This window comes from Salvelinus alpinus, chromosome 13 (genome assembly GCF_045679555.1).
Source record: "Salvelinus alpinus chromosome 13, SLU_Salpinus.1, whole genome shotgun sequence".
Taxonomy (NCBI): Eukaryota; Metazoa; Chordata; class Actinopteri; order Salmoniformes; family Salmonidae; genus Salvelinus; species Salvelinus alpinus.
This window is the reverse complement of record NC_092098.1, coordinates 16446172-16459871: the sequence shown is the minus strand read 5'-3', so window position 1 is coordinate 16459871 and position 13700 is coordinate 16446172. Positions and strand designations below refer to the sequence as shown.

General features: G+C 42.8%; 1 protein-coding gene and 1 long non-coding RNA gene across 8 annotated transcripts in view; both read left to right on the top strand.

The window, feature by feature from the left end:
- LOC139537199 (unconventional myosin-XVIIIa-like) overlaps positions 1-13700 on the top strand; it is a 110120-nt gene that overhangs the window by 17244 nt on the left and 79176 nt on the right. The gene's annotated exons all lie outside the window — the stretch shown is intronic.
- On the top strand, positions 6184-12754 carry LOC139537200 (uncharacterized). Its single transcript, XR_011667480.1, has 2 exons — positions 6184-6859; positions 12084-12754. It is a non-coding gene; the product is annotated as an uncharacterized lncRNA (long non-coding RNA).

Genomic DNA, 13700 nt, shown 5'->3' with positions numbered 1-13700 from the left:
ATTGCAATGTCTGTACTGTGAGACGCCTAAGACAGCGCTACAGGGAGACAGGACGGACAGCTGATCGTCCTCGTAGTGGCAGACCACGTGTAACAACACCTGCACAGGATCGGTACATTCGAACATCACACCTGCGGGACAGGTACAGGATGGTAACAACTGCCCGAGTTACACAAGGAACGCACAATCCCTCCATCAGTGCTTAGACTGTCCACAATAGGCTGAGAGAGGCTAGACTGAGGGCTTGTAGGCCTGTTGTAAGGCAGGTCCTCACCACACATCACCGGCAACAACGTCGCCTATGGGAACAAACTCACCGTCGCTGGACCAGACAGGACTGGCAAAAAGTGCTCTTCACTGACGAGTCGCGGTTTTGTCTCACCAGGGGTGATGGTCGGATTCGTGTTAATCGTCGAAGGAATGAGTGTTACACCGAGGCCTGTACTCTGGAGCGGGATTGAGGTGGAGGGTCCGTCATGGTCTGGGGCGTTGTGTCACAGCATCATCGGACTGAGCTTGTTGTCATTGCAGGCAATCTCAACACTGTGCGTTACAGGAAAGACATCCTCCTCCCTCATGTGATACCCTTCCTGCAGGCTCATCCTGACATGACCTTCCAACATGACAATGCCACCAGCCATACTGCTCGTTCTGTGTGTGATTTCCTGCAAGACAGGAATGTCAGTGTTCTGCCATGGCCAGCGAAGAGCCCGGATCTCAATCCCATTGAGCACGTCTGGGACCTGTTGGATCGGAGGGTGAGGGCTAGGGCCATTCCCCCCAGAATTGTCCGGGAACTTGCAGATGCCTTGGGGGAAGAGTGGGGTAACATCTCATAGCAAGAACTGGCAAATCCTGGTGCAGTCCATGAGGAGATGCACTGCAGTACTTAATGCATCTGGTGGCCACACCAGATACTGACTGTTACTCTTGATTTTGACCCTTTCCCCCCTTTGTTCAGGGACACATTATTCCATTTATGTTAGTCACATGTCTCTGGAACTTGTTCAGTTTGTCTCAGCTGTTGAATCTTATGTTCATACAAATATTTACACGCGTTAAGTTTGCTGAAAATGAACGCAGTTGACAGTGAGGACTTTTTTTTGTTGTTGCTGAGTTTATTATATAGTATACTTGTGAAAATTGAACAAAATAAATTACTCAGAATAATGGCAGAAAATCAAGAGAACTTAAGGTACCTCTCCTTGATAACCCCGCACACCAACTTCAGGAAATACTTGACATTTCCTCCCCACAAAGAAAAGAGAGTGGGATAGAATAAATGGCAGATTGAAATCGCAGACATTTCTCCCACTATATCAGAGAGGATATTTCAGAAAAGGAGAAATGTAACCAGTTTCAGGAAGGTGGGCGTTTGACGCTGTTACCTACTTCAGTATTTATTTTTTGTTGCACAAATCCCTTCATGAACATGTGTAGTTTCATTTGCTTTAAAAACAAACTGGAATGTGACCTGGAAATATGAATAAAATGTTATTTTATGAGCCTAGTTTAGTCAAGGAGAAAGCCTACCCGTTGCCTACCATTAAAAAACAATGGAGAAAATTCATCCCATAACATTTTCACTTGGAAATAGCTGTTTTAACATTCAGCCTAAAGTAGCAGCGAATGTGTGGTGTTTGTGAGGGTGTTGGTGAATGGAAAAATGCAGAGTCAGGCACAGGACACAGATGAGTAATAGTCCAAATTTTCTCAAAATAAAAGTAAAGTTCCAAACAAGGAACAAACGCAATATTCCAGAGCACTATACACGAACCCACATGACAAACAATAACGCACAAAACAGAGAGGGAAGTCCGAAGGTTAAATAAGGAACATAATTAATGGAATGGAAACCAGGTGTGTATGATCAAGACAAAATGAAAATGAAACATGGATCGGTGGTGACTAGAAAGCTGGTGACGCCGACCGCCGCCCGAACAAGGAGAGGGACCAACTTCGGCCAAAGTCGTGACAGTGTTCAATGTAGGCCTACATTCCATGAGGCCTACAGGGCTTGACATTAACCTGTTTATCCACTTGTCCTTCATACAAGGAGGGGATTGAAAATGTGATGGTGGTGTTTGATGCAAGAAACCACTTTACAAAATAAAATGCATTATTAGTCACATACCAGTATTATGAGAATCAGACATTATGCTACCCTCTGCCTATTGGCTACTTAGCTTATTCAAGCCTGTCTCAAAATACATTGCCCCTTTTAAGACAAAAAATGCTCCTTACCTGACATGGTTTTCAAAGATGTCTCAATGTATACGTTTTTGTTCTATTGTAGGAAGCTATCACTCCCCTATTGCTGACTACAAATGATCTATAACTGGGCTAATTACTCACTAACTAGCAAAAGATATGAACAAGATGTACACACGTGGCTACATGCAGCTCTCACTTTGATCTCAAAACAAGCGCATCTACGCACGAACTGTCACGTTCGTCGTAGTGAGGAGACCAAGGTGCAGTGTGATGTGAATACATACTTCTTTTAATAAAGAAATAATACTGAACAAACTAAACAAAACAAACGTGACCGCTATATACAACGAGTGCAGACATGCAACTTCACATAGACAGTAACCCACAAACCAAACTGGAAAATGGCAACCTAAATAGGATCCCCAATCAGAAACAACGATACACAGCTGCCTCTGATTGGGAACCAATTCAGGCCACCATAGACCTACATATGCCTAGACTACACACACACACCTAGACATACAAAAAACCTAGACAATACAAAACAATCATACCCACCCTCGTCACACCCTGACCTGACCAAAATAATACAGAAAACATAGAATACTAAAGTCAGGGCGTGACACGAACGCTCATTTGTATTTTATTTGGGATCCCCATTAGCTGCTGTTTTTTAAAATCTGATTCTACTGCTTGCATCAGTTACCTGATGTGGAATAGAGTTCCATGTAGTCATGGCCCTATTTAGAACTGTGCCCTTCCCACAGTCTGTTTTGGACTTATGGATTGTGAAGAGACCTCTGGCATGTCTTGTGGGTATGCATGGGTGTCTGAGCTGTGTGCTAGTGTAGTAGTGTAAACAGACCGCTCTGTACATTTAGCTTGTCAACACCTCTTACAAAAACAAGTGGTGATGAAGTCAATCTCTCCTCCACTTTGAGCCAGGAGAGATTGACATGCATATCATTGTTAGCTCTCCATGTACATTTAAGGGACAGCTGTGCTACCCTGTTCTGAGCCAATTGCAATTTTCCTAAGTCCCTCTTTGTGGCACCTGACCCCATGATTGAACAGTAGTCCAGGTGCGACAAAACTAGGGCCTGTCGGACCTGCCTTGTTGAGTGTTTTCAAGAAGGCAGAGCAATGCTTTATTATGGACAAACTTCTCCCCATCTTGGCTACTGTCGTATCGACATGTTTTGACCATGGTAGTTTGCAATCCAGGTTTACTCCAAGTAGTTTAGTCACCTCAACTTGCCCAATTTCCACATTATTCATTACAAGATGTAGTTGAAGTTTATGGTTTAGTGAATGATTTGTACCAAATACAATGCTTTTCGTTTTGAAATATTTAGGACTAACTTATTCTTTGCCACCCATTCTGAAACTAACTTCAGTCCTTTAAGTGTTGCAGTCATTTCAGTTACTGTAGTAGCTGATGTGTATAGTGTTGAGTCATCCACATACATAGACACATTGGCTTTACTCAAAGCCAGTAGCATGTTGTTAGTAAAGATTGAAAAAAGTAAGGGGCTCATGCTGTAAACACAGTCCAGTTCAAAGTAAATGGCACAGGTCCATATATGGCAATGGTCTATTTGCATATAGGCCTACTACAGCTCTGATTGTTTATGCCGCACCGGTCTATTTAGAGTACGGGCTGAGTAGTGTGTGTCAATGCAATAGAATCCTACTCCGATGCTTTCTGTCTTCAACAGAATCTCTTGCATAGTTAGTTTCGGTATGTTGCATTGAAAGTTGCTAATTTTACGTTGATTCGATCACAATTGCCACAGTAAAGGGAAAGGTTGAAAGTCTCAACAGGGAAGACTCTAGAACAGTGGTCACCAACCTTTTCTGAGTCAAGATCACTGAGTCAAAATGCAAGCCGAGATCTACCGCTCTGATTTTTTTTTAACATAACTTAAGAAAACGTAAGCCTATGTAACATTAACCAATTAAAACAGTACTGTAGCAGTAAGCTATAGGGCCAATACATTATCACCACATATTGGCTTTGCTTGAAGTGCCCTGCCATTGTATTGTTGTTCTGGCCATTAAATATTTTTTTTTGAGGTAGGCTATATGATCACACCGGTAATAGATCCGTTGTTGTATTACTTGTGAAGCACAGCTGAGTGAGCATACATTTTATAAAATTTGCTAATTATTTTTATTTTACTGGGCTGATGGTGCCTGCATCTGATGGTCAGCTCTCCCTTTCCTCCACTGACCAAAAAAGGACACTGTCTTCCAGATGATTGCGGAACTCGAGTCGCACCGTATTATTTCTGTCTCATGCACAAATTCATGTTGTTACTCCTATGAACAGAGAAAGTGAAATATTCCTCGACGTTAAAGACCCAAGCCGCAAATAAAACAACGCAAGCCTATAGATACACTTTCCTACTCATTCATTACCTCTGCAGTGCTTGTTGTAGCGCTGAGTGTAAATAGTAAGAAGGCAAATTTTCTGGCTTATAAAATCTTATTTTATTTGTCACATGCCCCGAATACTACAGGTGTAGACCTTACAGTGAAATGCTTACTTACAAGCCCTTAACCAACAATGCAGTTTTAATAAAGAAAAAAAGTGTTAAAGTATTTACTAAAATAAACTGAAGTAAAAAAATAAATCAAAGGGAAAAAAAAGTTTAAATGACAATTAATTAAGGAGCATCAATAAAATAACAGTAGCGAGGCTACATACAGGGGGTTCTGGTACAGAGTCAATGTGTGGGGGCAGCGGTTAGTCGAGTTATATTTACATGTAGGCGACTATGCATGGATAATAAACAAGAGAGTAGCAGCAGCATAAAAATGTGTGTGGGGGGGGGGGTGTTGGAATGCAAATAGTCCGGGTAGCCATTTGATTAGCTGTTCAGGAGTCTTATGGCTTAGGGGTAGAAGCTGTTAAGAAGCCTTTTGGATCTAGACTTGGCGGTCTGGTACCGCTTGCCGTGTGGTAGCAGAGAGAACAGTCTATGACTAGAGTGGCTGGGGACTTTGGCAATTTTTTAGGGCCTTCCTCTGACACCCCCTGGTATAGAGGTCCTGGATGGCAGGAAGCTTGGCCCCAGTGATGTACTGGGACGTACGCAATACCCTCTGTAGTGCCTTGCGGTCAGAGGCCGAGCAGTTGCCATAAGTGTTGAATACAAAGTGCTGACAGTGCTAAGTAAGAACTTAAACATGAACTCACTCGTAAAAACAGCATCTCTTTTCTGTATTTGTTGACAGTCTCTCTCTAGTCTTGTTTTTTTGAATGGTTTGTTATGGTTTGTTTTTGTTGTTGTACTTTTTACCCCTTCTCCCCAATTTCGTGATATCCAATTGGTAGTTACAGTCTTGTTCCATTGCTGCAACTCCCATTGCTGCAACGGACTAGGGAGAGGCGAAGGTCGAGTGCAAAACCACGCTGATTCTTGATACACTGCTTGCTTAACCCGGAAGCCAGCCGCACCAATGTGTCGGAGGAAACACCGTACACCTGGCGACCGAAGTCAGCGTGCATGCACAAGGATGCACAAGGAGTCACTAGAGCGCGATGGGACAAGGACATCCCAGCTGGGCAACCCTCCCCTAACCCAGACAACGCTGGGCCAATTGTGCACCGCCTCATGGGTCTCCTGGACGTGGCCGGGATCAAACCCGGGTCAGTAGTGACGCCTCTAACACTGCGATGCAGTGCCTTAGACCGCTGCGCCTCTCGGGAGGCCCTCTAGTCATGGTTTAAAATGTTTTGAAATCTCACAGTATCAACTTTTCTGTAGCTTGCTTTTATGTCTGCTACGTTACTGCAGACACGGTCATCTAAGCCATCCGATTGGCCAGCGTAGGCTTATAGTGCACTTGATTTTCTCTCTGGGCCCGCCGGGAAGGCAGAGTTTGTACCTCCAGATCCATTAAATGGTTCAAAATGGCAACAGTTCTCCTACGGCGGTCAGGGCAGCTGAATCAGGTGCTTTCCCAAAAACCTTCCCAATTAAATGTGCCTGTGCAGTTAAATTTAAAAGGCAACTACACAAAAACATAAACATTTCGCAATTTATGTAGCAGACCCTTTCATCCAAAGTGACAGCAGTCCAAACATTTTGGTATGTGACCGCAGTGGGAATCGATGTAAAACTTTTACAAGTGTTACCGGTTGAGTTTTATACTAAGAATTTTGAAAAGTCACCATATACTTGTGAAAATGACTCCAAAGCGATAAAAAAGCAACTGTAATGAGCCATCCCAGACCTGCAAGAGACAGACAGACCAGTCAGATCTGTGAAGATATTTATATCTGTTTTAACCTGACCGACAATGGAGTTGTTAACTTGATTGAGTTCTACTGGCTGCCTTTCAGGTTTCACCACTTCCAGTCAACTCCAAGAGGAGGAAGAGAGCTCTACGTTGACCATACAAACAATGTGTCTCCATTCTAAACCTCTTATCTCCTCCATAGAAGACTTTGGTCTGAACCAACACGTCACATCAGAGCTCCTCCTTCAGGATCTGTAACTCTGCGTCACATTGGCTCTTTGCGATTTCAACCCATAGGGATAAAGTGTAAAAGTGTTTGACTCCTGGAGTGTGGAACTCACTTTGTCACAGGAACAAGACTGTCAGGGACAGTTGTGTGGAATGCACCATGAAACAGGTGTGTATACTCAACATGGTGCAGTCTGTTTGTTCTGAGTGTTCAAACTTCCCATCCCACCACACAACTTAGCAACCAGAGAACTTTAGGAGCCTATTGATGCCGGGGTCTAATTGGTCTATGGAGTGTGTTGGTTGTAACCAGCTGAGGGACCCCCGTCCCTGGTACTATGTCCCAGATACCACTGATCATGACCATGATCGTCAGAGACAGGCCATTTGAAACAGTAAGAAATGATAGCATGAGTGTGACCTAGAACCAACCAGCAGCTCTATTAATAGGATGTTATAATAAGATCTAGATCAAGTCAGTGCTGTGGAAGTAGAACTTTATTTTGTTGAATATGGGCTGGCAACTTCAATTTGTGCAAGGATGATCAGGCTTTAATTGCCGCTTTAAAAAATGTATCTATTGGCATGGATACAATGGATAGGATTTGATTGAAGAGGAAATTAGATCCAGTAGACTATCTAGTACCCACTGGGCACCACGTCCTTTCAACGTGGAAATGTGGGTAACATTTGGTGAAGACATCGATCAATGAAATTATCACAATGCAAAAAGCACAACCAAATTCCAATGGAAAAACAATGTATGATTTTTGGTTTAGTTGTCACCTAAATGTTTTATCACTGCGCTTTCAACCATTTTAAAAGCACATCAAAGTTCAAATGGGAATACGATGTCAGAAATGTTGTTTATTTATATAACAACTTAATGTGTTATCACTGTGCACAACCAAATGACCTGGATTGCAGTTGAGATTACATTTAAAGTACATGGTGCAAGTGAGATTCGTTTGAGATTTTGCACAGATTATTATAGCAATTGTGAATATATCTACAGACCTGCGACATTTGCATGCTATCTTGAACAGGCACGCTTTCTATGAGTACATAAGTTGACATTTATAGTTACTGTAGGCTAACCTCAATGTGACCATGGATGTGTAACTCATTTTAAAGTTGAATAAATGCTGTTACATTTGTTTGTAAGATAGCCTAAAGTTAAGGCTATTTACTATATTACAAAAGTAATATTGTGTTTGGTTGACAACGCAGCCAACATTTGAAGGAGATGTATCTTTTGTGTCACTGACTTAGTCTCAAATCACAGTTTATTTGTCACATGCGCTGAATACAACAGGTGTAGACCTTACAGTGAAATGCTTACTTACAGGCTCTAACCAATAGTGCAAAAAGGTATTAGGTGAACAACAGGTAAGTAAAGAAATAAAACAACAGTAAAAAGACAGGCTATATAGAGTAGCGAGGCTATAAAAGTAGCGAGACTACATTCAGACACCGGTTAGTCAGGCTGATTGAGGTAGTATGTACATGTAGATATGGTTAAAGTGACTATGCATATACAGTGGGGAGAACAAGTATTTGATACACTGCCGATTTTGCAGGTTTTCCTACTTACAAAGCATGTAGAGGTCTGTAATTTTTGTAAAAATCCAGAAAATCACATTGTATGATTTTTAAGTAATTAATTTGCATTTTATTGCATGACATAAGTATTTGATCACCTACCAACCAGTAAGAATTCCGGCTCTCACAGACCTGTTAGTTTTTCTTTAAGAAGCCCTCCTCTTCTCCACTCATTACCTGTATTAACTGCACCTGTTTGAACTCGTTACCTGTATAAAAGACACCTGTCCACACACTCAATCAAACAGACTCCAACCTCTCCACAATGGCCAAGACCAGAGAGCTGTGTAAGGACATCAGGGATAAAATTGTAGACCTGCACAAGGCTGGGATGGGCTACAGGACAATAGGCAAGCAGCTTGGTGAGAAGGCAACAACTGTTGGCGCAATTATTAGAAAATGGAAGAAGTTCAAGATGATGGTCAATCACCCTCGGTCTGGGGCTCCATGCAAGATCTCACCTCGTGGGGCATCAATGATCATGAGGAAGGTGAGGGATCAGCCCAGAACTACATGGCAGGACCTGGTCAATGACCTGAAGAGAGCTGGGACCACAGTCTCAAAGAAAACCATTAGTAACACACTACGCCGTCATGGATTAAAATCCTGCAGCGCACGCAAGGTCCCCCTGCTCAAGCCAGCGCATGTCCAGGCAAGTCTGAAGTTTGCCAATGACCATCTGGATGATCCAGAGGAGGATTGGGAGAAGATCATGTGGTCTGATGAGACAAAAATAGAGCTTTTTGGTCTAAACTGTCTTGTCGTTGTCGGTGATCAGGCCTACCACTGTTGCGTCTTCTGCAAACTTAATGATGATGTTGGAGTCGTGCCTGGCCATGCAGTCGTGAGTGAACAGGGAGCACAGGAGGGGACTGAGCACGCACACCTGGGGAGCTCCAGTGTTGAGGATCAGCGTGGCAGATGTGTTGCTCCCTACCCTCACCACCTGGGGGCGCCCCGTCAGGAAGTCTAGGATCCAGTTGCAGAGGGAGGTGTTTAGTCCCAGGATCCTTAGCTTAGTGATGAGCTTTGAGGGTACTATGGTGTTGAACGCTGAGCTGTGAATAGCATTCTCACATAAGTCTTCCTTTTGTCCAGGTGGGAAAAGGCAGTGTGGAGTGCAATAGAGATTGCATCATCTGTTTGGGCGGTATGCAAATTGGAGTGGGTCTAGGGTTTCTGGGATAAGGGTGTTGATGTGAGCCATTACCAACCTTTCTAAGCACTTCATGGCTACGGATGTGAGTGCTACGGGTCTGTAGTCATTTTGGCAGGTTGCCTTTGTGTTCTTGGGCACAGGGACTATGGTGGTCTGCTTGAAGCATGTTGGTATTACAAACTCAATCAGGGACATGTTGAAAATGTCAGTGAAGACACCTGCTACTTGGTCAGCACATGCCCGGAGCACACGTCCTGGTAATCCGTCTGGCCCTGCAGCCTTGGGTATGTTGACCTGTTTAAAGGTCTTACTCACATCGGCTACAGAGAGCGTTATCACGCTGTCGTCCGGAACAGCTGATGCTCTCATGCATGCCTCAGTGTTGCTTGCCTCGAAGCGAGCATAGACGTGATTTAGCTCATCTGGTAGGCTCGTGTCACTGGGCAGCTCGCGGCTGTGCTTCCCTTTGTAGTCTGTAATAGTTTGCAAGCCCTGCCACATAAGACGAGCGTCGGAGCCGGTGTAGTATGATTCAATCTTAGCCCTGTATTGACGCTTTACCTGTTTGATGGTTCGTCGCAGGGCATTGCAGGATTTCTTGTAAGCCTCCGGGTTAGAGTCCTGCACCTTGAAAGCGGCAGCTCTACCCTTTAGCTCAGTGCGAATGTTGCCTGTAATCCATGGCTTCTGGTTGGGGTATGTACGTACAGTCACTGTGGGGACGACGTCCTCGATGCACTTATTGATAAAGCCAGTGACTGATGTGGTGTACTCCTCAATGCCATCAGAAGAATCCCGGAACATGTTCCAGTCTGTGATTGCAAAATAGTCCTGTAGTTTAGCATCTGCTTCATCTGGCTTAGTCTGTCTTTAATTCCAGTTCGTCTACAAATTGATATGTTGGATTCATGTTTCCATCTCAACCAAGAATCAATGTTAATGAATTAGCTAAATCAAATCAAACGTTATGTAAAGTGCAATTAAAGTTGATTTTAATATAGTCCTATTCTTTAACTTCAGTTTTTGGTTGAAGTGGAGACGTGAATCCAACATACAGTATCAATTATGAGTTTGTAGACAAACTGGAATTAAAGCCAGACTAAATCAGTGGCACAGATGGAACTTTCCAAGCAGAAGATACATCTCCTTCAAATGTTGATATTTGGTTACGTTGACAACCAAACACAATTCAATATCCAGTTTGTCTATAAATGTATATTTGATATGTTGGATTCACGTCTCCATCTCAACCAAAAATCTAAGTTAACGAATAGGACTAAATCTAATCAATGCAATTTAAATAAAGTTTGATTTAACTTTGATTTTGGATTGACAAGGGAATCCAACATATTAATGATTGATTAACGTGACGATTAAATTGGAAATCAACCAAAGATTGAAACGCATGGCCTATATGTATTTTTGGTTTTTAGTTGAACCCTGGGTTGAATTGAAACAATAGCTGATGATTACATTGCAAATGCTATATAGGCCTAAATAGTATCATTGATGATATATGACATAAAGTATGGTTACTTTAAACCTACCCTTTGGAATGACTTCGACAGCAACACTGAATATATATTTAGTTATTAAGAGATTTCTCTAATCATTCTAACGCATTTGTAGTAGTTAGTGACAAATATCAAAGCTGGGCTTGGTTAAAACCCTGGTTGGGAGAGCAAATGAATAGCTGTAAATTGACTCTCCAGTAGGAGGTGCTGCTGAGCCTATTGCTTTTTTCTGTTAGTGGTTGTAACTTTTAAGATCTGAAGTTGTTTCAAAGGTACAAATTCAATTTATTTTATACAAGGTTTGTGTCTATGTTAAAAATTGGTTACAATGATAACATAATCCTGTGGTTGAAATTCCACCCTCAAAACAACAGTGATTTTTTTCAAATCAAAAGTATTTCCCACTTAGATTCCAAGTCACAATACATTTACAAATGATGTTGAAACAATGTTAATTCAATCAGTTTGTGCCCAGTGGGTAGCTACCCCATGTACTTCCACATTATACACCTGCATTGATCTTTGAACAGTAAACCTGCTTATGGCTCTCGCTCACTATCAACAGATTACATTTTATGTGACGTCTGCTTGGGACATGGAAGCCAATATGCAGCGCCATATACTGTACAGTCAGTGATTGAGGACTCAACAAGTGAGCCTGTTTTGTGAAAACCAGCCAGGCAGGTTTCAGAAGGTCACCTCTTTGTGTGTGTGTGTGTGTGTGTGTGTGTGTGTGTGTGTGTGTGTGTGTGTGTGTGTGTGTGTGCAAGCGCATTCACGCCTTACCACTCTCTGATGGTTTGCATTTAGCTTGCATACCAAAACCTTCCTCACAGGCTGTTAGCAAATACTACACAATTCCTCCAACACAGTTGTCATTGCTGGGTTTAAGATATTGAGATGTTTAATGCACACTGATGTCCAGTGCTCACAGCTTGTTGTGTAGCACAAACTGTTTCTGAATGGACTCAACAATGAATGTTTGGACCAAATTAGATTATGTAATGGATAATCAGGGGCCGGGACCAGTTGCTGAATCAATGGAAACAAGGGTCTGTCTGTTGGACCTCAGCCACTGTCTACACTACAGGGTGCTAAATATGTATTCTTCTGCACAGGCCTTTCTGTTTTCCTATCTTCCTCAGAGCTGTCAGTGTGCTTCCTGGCCTGTTTTGGAGCTGTGTATCCATAGCTGTGTCTCTAGCTGTGGCTGTTGAGCGCTGGCCTCTCCTCTCTCCATGGTGTGCAGGAAGACACTCTGTCCCGTGCTACCGGCCTGCTATGCTGCACTCTGACCACTGCCAGGAGTCCTCCATTAAATTCTTTGTGTAAAGATGATGGTTCAAGACGTGCTCCCGACAGACTCTGGAAGTCGATGATGTGCTAAAATAGAGACTATTGTACATTGTTCACTTGAGGCTGTCACTGAATAAAAAATGTACTGAATGTCTGTCATGGCCTAACTCCCCATGTACTTGGCGCCTAGTTAAGCATTTGTATTTATGTAAGAGTGAAGGCAATTCAAATTAGCGTACAGCCTCTTCTTCAGCGGCTTGAGCAAGATGGATCAGTTGTCCACATCAGACTACTGTAACGCTACTCACCGAGAGTCAACTGAAGCATCAAATTACAGTTGAGTGCTAGCTCTTATCCTGTGCAACCTTATAGTTTGATTTAAATTGAAGGAGATGTTGGTGGAAGAGCTGGAACAATGCTCTTAAAGGTCTTATGTAAGAATCAGAGCTCATGAGTGTGTTCGGTGTGGAAGGATTAAAAAAAGAAGATGATAGACATTTGTTTCTTTATGGCAGATAGACCTAGTTTGCGTTAGACAGATTTGTGTATATTCTGGGCATGGCTTTGCAATGGGCTGCTGCTAGGTGTACCTCCTTCACAGTGTACATTGTCTGGGGAGAGGGTAGACCTCTTTACAGTCACTATGTCCCCTGCCGTGGAGATCACCCTCTCACTAGGAACTGAAGTGCCAGGCACAGCCAGGTAGCATCTTGCCTTCATGGCAATGTGAGGGTATTTACACTCATTGCTTTTCCACCATGCCAGTGGATCACCATCCACCGGAATGCCACTTGCTGCCTTGTAGGATGCCACCTCCTCTTCGATGGTGTTGCCTTTGTCCTTGCTCGCAAAGGTCTCCCCAAAAAGCTCCTTCATGACCAAATTATTTTGTGGAGGAGATGCCTCTGAGTCTGCTCCTGTTGGCTCTGTGGCTTGACCCTGCAGAAAAAATGGCTTGACCTATTCAACTAAATATTTATTTTCATATGAAATATGAACTATAATTGTGGCAATAACATTTAATAAAAGCCATTATTACCGTACGGATCACGGATCAACTCCGGTCCGTTACACCACTAATAGATACAGAACAAAAAGACTGAACGACTGGGTCGCGTCTCTGGCAACCGAACCGATAGAACGACCAGCCGGCTTGGATAGAAACCCTAGATTTGTGTCGGGACTATATCTTGTGGAATGATCAAATAGTATGAATAAATTCAACAAAATAAAGTTTTTAATGAGAATATGACAATCAGTATTTGTATGTTGGTAACCAGTTGAATAAAAGTGATAATGCCCTTGAAGCCGGTGTTTGTAGGACATGGTTTGCCGGCCCTCAACTTCTTCTCGGGCCTAACAACACCCGTGCAAATATATCCTACAAACACCGGCTTCTTGGACATTATCACTTAAATGTATATTTGATAATGACCTGG